Here is a 9,076-nt window from a genome sequence, read left to right on the forward strand (position 1 = left end):
CTGAAGCTGAAACTCCAGTACTTTGGCCACCTCATGCGAAGAGTTGACTCATTGGAAAAGACTCTGATGCTGGGAGGGATTGGGGGCAAGAGGAGAAGGGGACGACAGAGGATGAGATGGCTGGATGGCATCGCTGACTTGATGGACATGAGTCTGGGTGAACTCCGGGAGTTGGTTGTGGACAGGGAGGCCTGGCGTGCTGCGATTCATGGGGTCGCAAAGAGTCGGACACGACTGAGCGACTGATGTGATCTGATATATTAAGTTCTAGAAATGCAAAAATAATGCTTAAAAAGTAAATCTCTGAAAAAACTCACAAGAAGAAATAGATGATCTGAATAGACCTTTTTCTATTACAAGGAATTGAATCAATAACTAATAACCTAAAACAGAAAGCAAAAGTGGGTTCACTGGTGAATTCTATCAAACACTTAAGGAAGAAAGTGTACAAATACTATACAATCTCTTTCAGAAAATAGAAGAGAGAATACTTCTTAACTCATTCTGTAAGGCCAGTGTTACTCTAATACCCAAACCAGACAGAGACATTACAAGAAAGAAAAACAACAGACTGATATTTCTCGTAAACATAGATATAAAATACTTACCACATATTAGCACATAAAATTCAACAATGTATAAAAAAATCATGCATTATGACCAAGTGGAATTTGTCGCAGATAGGCGACTCAGGGAGTATGATGCCCCTAGCTTCATCCTTCTTTCTCAAGATTGCTTGGCTCTTGGGGTTCTTTTGTGGTTCCAAACAAATTTTAGGACTGTTTTTTGTCTATTTCTGTGAAAAGTGCTGCTGGAATTTTTGTAGGAATTGCTTTTAATCTGTAAATTGTTTTGGGTAGTATGGACATCTTAACAATATTAATTCTTCTTATCCATGAGCATAGAATATCTTTCCATTTAGCCAGACCCTCAGGCAGCAACTTCTAAAAGAAGTATATACAGCCCTGCGGGAGGGTGAGTATAAGCCCCATTGGCCACCAGAGCCAGGCTGTTGTAAAACCTGGGGCTCCAGACACACGTGGAAGCTTTTCTGGGAGATACCAGTGAGCTGGAGGAAGCGGGAGAGCACCCAGATGGTCCACAGGTCACATTTATTCCATCTGACTTTGGTTAGTAGTGGCCTTCCAGTATTAAAGCAATATCTCATTATGGTTCAGATTTTCACTTACCTAGTGATTAGTGATGTTGAGCATCTTTTCATATGGTTCTTGGCCAGACATCTGGGTTTTAAACTGTTACACAGTGCTAAAATTGTAGCTGTTTTCAGCCAATCCTCAAGTCATTTATAAGACTGCCCATGTCACCTGTTCTTGCCTGGAGAATCCCAGGGACGGGGGAGCCTGGTGGGCTGCCGTCTGTGGGGTTGCACAGAGTCGGACACGACTGAAGCGACTTAGCAGCAGCAGCACCTGCAATTGCTGTTCTGATGCTGTTGGGTTGGAGACCTTCACTGCAGCCCCAAGCATTTCTAGTTCAGTCACTGTGTGAGTGAGTGGATGGACACTCACTCAGAAGGACTTAAAGGCCTCTTTACAGGAGAAGGAATGCCCTATTACATGTGGACAACTCGGCCTGTGTGACTCCACCGCTGTATTCTCCCATCCGTTTAAGGGAGAGAGAAGACCAACTTGACATAGATGCTTCAGGAAAGGGGAACACTTCCCAACGCATGTGAAGCTGGTGTTTCTCTGATTCCAAAGTTAGACAGACGCTGTCTGCTAAGGGCATTCAGACCACCTTCTTGAAACACCTGATTGTGGCAGCGAGAGCAAGACTAGTGAAGCTGCAGCTGGAGCCCCGCTGGAGGCAGGCTGGGGAGGGGCGCAGGCTGCCCGCAGGTCAGTGGGGAAGATCCCAGAACGAGGCTTCCCAGCAGTGTGAATTCTTGGGTCACATGGGTGACGCTGCAGCAGGAGGGGCCTCCTTCAGAAGCATCCGAGTGTTGTGCAGTGTTTTTTTCCTTCTTTGACGTTTCATTTGTGTTCTGTTGAGGGACAGGCACCTTCCCACTAGACAGAACAGAACAAATAGTTGCTCTGCTTTTTCATCAGAGTTTTTCTGCAGTTTTGCAGTGGTTGACATGGCTTAACCATTTTCACAAAACTCCTCCCCATTCTTTTTCCACCTGTTTTGTCCTGAGGTCTTAGGTTCCCGTGGTCCCCGAGTTCCGCAGCTGTGGGAGGAGAAGGGCTTGTGCTTGTTCCCCAAGCTGTGCTACCTGCTGCAGATGGCAGGGGACCAAAGGCCCCTGAGGTCCCATCCGCATCATCTTGGATGCTCATCTTCCCACGAAACCTCCCCAGGAGGAGGGGTGACACCAAGAAGAAGGAGAAAAGCTAGAACTGGAGTCGATGCTGGGACCTGCAGGTGACCTTCCGGGAGAGATGCCGGTGGGGACAAGCCCCGAGGGCCCGGGCCCAGTGCTTGGCCCTCCCTGCTCTTAGCTACTGGTGCTTAGGAAACCACAGGGCTGGGATTTCTGGCAAAGCTTTCTCCATTTTACTCATCTGGGAGTGCTCAGCGCTTCACATGAATTATTGCGTGGAAGGCTCACAAAAACCTGGTGAAGTAAATCCCACTCTTCTTCTTTCAGGTATGGAGACCCTGCGGCCGGCTGGGAGCCCAGGGATGCAAGTGGGTCCAGCAAGGGCGGTTCAAGGCGCCTTCCCTTGGCGTCCTTGTCAGCACAGCTCAGGAGCCTGCCCTTAGGATTCAGAGCTGCTTGGCCCTGTGATGCACGAGGCTCCCTGGGTTTTGATGTCAGGTCATCTGGAGGTGCCCTCTCCCTTCCTCAGGTGCCAGCAGCCTGGCATGTCACCAGACCTGAGGTCTCGGCACCGCCCTCTCTGGTTACGTGGCATGAGATGCAGAATGCCCGGGTGGCTTGGTGCCCAGGACACAAACTCCTCTGAGGAGCTCCCCACCTTGAAGGAGCGGCCAGATCCCACATTTTCAGCTCTACACTCAACTTGCAAGTACACTGAGGATGAGTCATGTTCACGTATCACCCAAATGAGAAAGCACCTTCTCCTCAGACCTCGTCTACACAGAGGAGTGATCACTGGTTGCACTGATCTTTCAAGACCATTCTTTATGATTGCTTATTTCCTGAAATGTTTTATTTTTTTATTAAAATCACAATAATAATTATACAAAATTCAGAAGAAAATATCAAAGTGAAAGAAGAATTTTAAAAAATTATCCATAACCGTGTCAGATATAGTAATAACCACTGTGAATATTTTGGTGTTTTTCATTCATTTTGTGTATATACACATATATTAAATATGTGAAAATATGGAATGACGTTATTACATTTATTTGATAATCTTCTTCTAAACATTTCATCAACATACACTACAGAAAAATGCACTACCTCCTTTTTTACCCAGTACATAGCAATCACCTTAACCCATCATTATATCCTCTTCTGCACCGGAGTGTTTGATAACTGCAGCATTCCTCCGTGAACCTACCACTGTCTGGTATTCTGGAATTTCCTGCAGTCAAATAACTTTCTGATATGAATTTCAGCTCTTCAGGAGGACTCTTTCTCTTTTTTTGGCTGTACTGCATGGCTTGCAGGATCTTATTTCCCTGGCCAGGGATTGAACCCACGCCCTCAGCACCTCAGCAAGTAAAAGCACAGAGTCCTAATTACTGGACTACCATGAAATTTCCCAGTAGAACTCTTTTTTAAAAACATTTACCTATTTATTTTTGGCTGTGCTGGGTTTTCGATGGTGCTCAGGCTTTCTCCAGTTGCGGAGAGCAGGGACTACTCTCTCGTGGTTCTCCGGCTTCTCACTGTGATGGCTTCTCTTGTGGAGCATGGGTTCTAGGGCGCTCAGGCTTCCACAGTTGCAGCACGTGGGCTCAGTAACTGTGGCTCTGAGGCTCTAGAGCACAGACTCAATAATTGTGGCCCACAGGCCTTGCTGCTCCTTGGCATGTGGGATCTTCCCAGATCAGGGAATTGGCAGGCGGATTCTTCACCACTGAGCCACCAGGGAAGCCCTAGTAAGATAATGCTAATAAGCATGTCTGGGTTTGGGGCCCAGGAATCTTCACTTTAAATAAGCCCATCTAGAAAGTCTTATGAGCATTAAAGTTCGAAAGAACCTGGCCTTTCACCACTTTAAATGTGAGCATTCCTTCTTGGTGTGTCATTTTCCAGATTGGTTGCGGTGGTAGCCCTCATGTTCTTCATGAAAGGAGCTTTGCGTTCTTCTGTAGCTCCTAGATTGTAGGGTCTCTGCTTAGCAGGAAGTTGTGTGGAGATGAGATGCCTTAGAGGGGGCGAGCCAGCTCCATCACTTGCTCACCCACTTTTACCCTCAGAGCCTGGATTATCTTGCAAAATGTTGATGGTGAAGATAATTATCTCCCGGGGATGCTCCAAGGACTGCTTGAGATAATGCTTGAGAAGTCTCTGCAAAACAAAACCTGCTCTACAATTTTTTTTACCATTATTATTCTCCACAGTTCTACCCTTTTCCCTCTCAGCCATAGAGGGGTCCTGGTTAACAGTTGCTCCTACACCTGTGATGTCCTGTATAGCAGCCACATGTGACTTTGGAACATTTAAAATGTGGCTAGTCTGGGGCATTCTCTGGTGGTCCAGTGGTTGGGACTCTGTGCTTCCACTTCAGGGACCCTAGGTTTGATCCCTGCTCTGGGAACTAAGACCCCACAAGCCACACAGGTTGGCCAAAAAAAAAAAAAAAAAAGTAACAGGTCTGACTATTATTAGGTTTTATTTTTTAACATTTATTGAAATACAGTTGATTTACAATGTTGTGTTACTTTCGGGTGTACAGCAAAGTGATTCAGTTATACAAATAATACATGTGTGTTTTTCTTTAGATTCTTTTCCATTATAGGCTATTTGTTGTTGTTTAGTCACCAAGTTGTGTCTGACTCTTCTGGTACCCCATGGACTATAGCCCACCAGGCTCCTCTGTCCATGGGTTTCTCCAGGCAAGAATACTGGAATGAGTTGCCATGCCCTCATCTAGGGATCGAACCCATGTCTCCTACAGTGTCAGGTAGGTATTTTACCACTGAGCCACTAGGGAAGCCCACTTATTGTTCATTATAAGATACTAAATATAACTCCCTGTGTTATACAGTAGGTCCTTGTTGGTTATCTGTTTTATATATGGTAGTGTATATTTGTTAATTCCAAACTCCGTTTATCCCTCCTTGCCTTTCCCCTTTGGAAAGGTAAATTTGTTTTCTATGTCTATGAATCTATTTCTTTTTCGTAGATAAGTTCATTTGCATTAATTTTTTTTTAGATTCCACATATAAGCAATATATGAAACTTGTCTGACTTCACACGGTATGATAATCTTTAGGTTCATCTGTTACTATGAAAGGCATTATTTCATTCTTTTTATGGCTAAGTAGTATTCCATTATATATACATACTACATCTTTGGGGCTTTCCTGGTGGCTCAGTGATAAAGAATCCACCTGCAATTTGAGAGACCTGGGTTCAATCCCTGAGTTGGGAAGATCCCCTGGAAGAGGGCATGGCAACCCACTCCAGTATTCTTGCCTATAGAATCCCCATAGTCTGGCGGGCTACAGTCCATGAGGTCACAAAGAGTCAGACACAACTGAGCGACTGAGCACACGGCATACCACCTCTTTATCCATTCCCCTGTCAATGGACATTTAGGCTGCTGCCTTGCCTTTTGGCTATTGTAAATAGTGCTGCTATGAACATGAGAGGTGCAGATATCTTTTTGAATTAGAGTTTTCTCCAGATATATGCCCAGGAGTGGGATTGCTAGATCATATGCTGGTTCTGTTCTTAGTTTTTTAAGGAGCCTCCATACTGTTCTCCACAGTGGCTCTACCAACTTACATTACAAAAAACATATGTATACACGTATAACTGAGTCATTTTGCCGTACAGCAGAAATTAACACAACATTGTAAATCAAATATACCTCAATAAAATTTCAAGAAAGCAAAAACAAAAACTAATCAGTGGTCACCCAGGGCTTGAATTTACTACAAAGGGGCTTGATGAACATTTTATATCATAGGAAAAGTTCTATATCTTAACTGTGGTACCCAGCTTAGATATTTGCCTGAAGTCACTTACAGAGAAGAATTCTCTGGTGGCCTAGTGGTTAGGACTTGGTGCCTTCACTGCCAAGGGCCGTGATTGGGAAACCGAGATCCCACAAGTCACGTGGCCAAAAAAAAAAAAACTCATAGAACTCTATACTGAAAAGAGGAAATTTTACTGTATGTAAATTATATTTCTATAAACTTAAAAAAGAATGCACAGTCCACATTTTACTGTAAATTTGACTTCAAAGAAATCCATATTGGAATATCTGGATCTAGTTGTGTCTGTTGGTATGTTTAGGGGTGACAGGCTGAGTCCTGCAACCTGCCCTGAAATGTATCAGAAGTGAGATGTAGGGAGAGTCAGACACAGGTGCGCACAGATGTGCCACAAAGTAAGTGTAGTAAAACGTTCATGGGAGAACGGAGGTCTGCACTTCTCTAAGTGCTGTGCCGGGGAACCCCCAGCATCACCCTCACCTGGAAACTTGCTAGAAGTGCATGTTCTCAGGCCAGACCCACTGAATCAAAACTAGAGGAGGCCCTGCCCTGTGCGTTAAGCCTTTGAAGTGACTCCAATGCAGGCTGGAGTCAGAGAATGCTTGACTAGATGCTGGTATGTTGGTGTTCCTTGTATCTGCTAAGTCACTTCAGTCACGTCCGACTCTGTGCGACCCCATAGACGACAGCCCACCAGGCTCCCCCGTCCCTGGGATTCTCCAAGGCAAGAACACTGGAGTGGATTGCCATTTCCTTCTCCAATACATGAAATCCAATGCATGATTCACACTGTCAAAGGCTTTTACATGGTCAATAAAGCAGAAGTAGGTATAGTTCTGGAATTCTCTTGGTTTTTCTATGATCCAGTGGATGATGGAAATTTGATCTCTGGTTCCTCTGCCTTTTCTAAATCCAGCTTGAACATACGGAATTTCACAGTTCATGTACTGTCGAAGACTTGCTTGGAAAAGTGAAAGTGAAGTCGCTCAGTCGTTTCCGACTCTTAGTGACCCCATGGACTGCAGCCTACCAGGCTCCTCCATCCATGGGATTTTCCAGGCAAGAGTACTGGAGTGGAGTGCCATTGCCTTCTCCGAGTTCCTTGTATAGTTCTGAGTTTTCTGTGTGTTTGAAAATCTTAATGATGAGATGTTTGGGCGGAGCCTGTGTAAGCCTAGGAGCCAGCCCCCAGCACTGCCTCAGGAAGGCACACCCTTTGTGGGGGGTGCGCGGGGGGCTTTCCAGTCTTCTCTTCCCCCATCTCTGTCAATAGCCCTGACTTCTCTCATAACCCTATCTAAAATGGGGTTTTGTGGGTAAAGTGGTATCTTGTTATTTAGCATGATAAATGCCCAAAATGGTGAAATTAAAGGTATTTAAGTAGAGATTGGTCCAGTTGCCAGGGCAGGCGTGGAAATTTGAAGGCCTGTGGCCTGTGTCCCTCGGACCAGGCCTGGGCTGTGGAGGCCTCATGGGGGCTCAGCCTTCATCTCTCAGGAATGTTGCATCTGGGGGTGGTGGGGAAGGAGGTGCTTACGGGCAGAGGACCGAGAGCTGGAACTTCTTTGAGCCTCCAGAGCAGGTTGTATGTACTATTCTGAGCCTACTTTGCTAATAAGTGTCTCGTAAATGCCTGTTTGTATCTGGATTCAGCCTGAGACTCGCTTTCCTTTTGACCCAGGAATGAGCTGGTGGGAGGGGCATGGAGCTAACCCCAACCCCTTGAGAATTCTGTGGCAGCCATCACCCCCTAAAAGGAACAGCAGGGCCTCACGTGACCAGATCAACTCAGGCCAGTTGTGGCAGCAGGGGACAGATTCCTTGATATCTAGGCAGTTTAGGAAATTCCACGTGGGTGCCTTACCAGAAGTTCAGCCGTTTGCCATCAGTACTTTAAAAATTCTTTCCTGAGTATTCACTGCAATTCACATAAGGCTTTTAGACTTCCTTTAAATCCTGGTTAGCCTTCATCACAGCCTTCTTTTGATAGGTGGACATGTCCTTTTCTCCCAGATTTTCCAAGACATTTACTGATTACTCAAGGATGTTCATTCTACATGGAAGGAAGTCTAACCGGGCTGTATATTGTGTTCATGCATGCTAAGTCACTTCAGTCTTGTCTGATTCTTTAAGACCCTACGGACTGTAGCCCATTAGGCTCCTCTGTCCATGGGATTCTCTAGGCAAGAACACTGGAGTGGGTTGCCATTCCCTTCTCCAGGGGATCTTCCTGACCCAGGGATTGAACCTGCATCTCCTGTGGCTCCTGCATTGCAGGCGGGTTCTTTGTCTCTGAGCCACCAGGGAAGCCTATATTATGATCAGACTTGACATTTAATTCTACATTAATGATGCCTCTTCCAGGCTGGCCCCTTGTGTAGGGCTTTCACCTGGTTGTCACAGATCCCAGAGTTTGTGGATCAAATTCAAGAGGCTTGTGAACTTGGATGGGGAAGAGTTGTGTTTTTATCTTCTCCAACTTACAACTGAAACTTAGTATTTCTTCTGTGATGAGTGTGGGCAGCACAGCACAGACAGGTTAGCAGACCTGTATCTCTGTCTCCAGTAGGAATCAGACATTTTCATATCACATGATGATTTTTTAGTTATTCTGTTTTAAAAAATAAATTTATTTATTTTAAGCTGTGCTGGGTCTTCGTTGCTGCACGGACTTTCTCTAGTTGCAGTTCAGTTCAGTTCAGGCACTCAGTCATGTCCAACTCTTTGCTACCCCATGGACTGCAGCACGCCAGTCCTCCCTGTTCCTCATCAACTCCCAGAGTTTACTCAAACTCATGTCCATCAAGTCAGTGATGCCGTCCAACCATCTCATCCTCCTTAGTCCCCTTCTCCTCCTGTCTTCTATCTTTCCCAGCATCAGGGTCTTTTCTAATGAATCAGTTCTTCACATCAGGTGGCCAAAGTATTGGGGTTTCAGCTTCAGCATCAGTCCTTCCAATGAATACTC

The sequence above is a fragment of the Bos grunniens genome, chromosome 12 (assembly GCF_055505025.1).
Source record: "Bos grunniens cultivar Pamir isolate PY7600 chromosome 12, Bosgru_T2T1.0, whole genome shotgun sequence".
In the NCBI taxonomy this organism is placed as follows: Eukaryota; Metazoa; Chordata; class Mammalia; order Artiodactyla; family Bovidae; genus Bos; species Bos grunniens.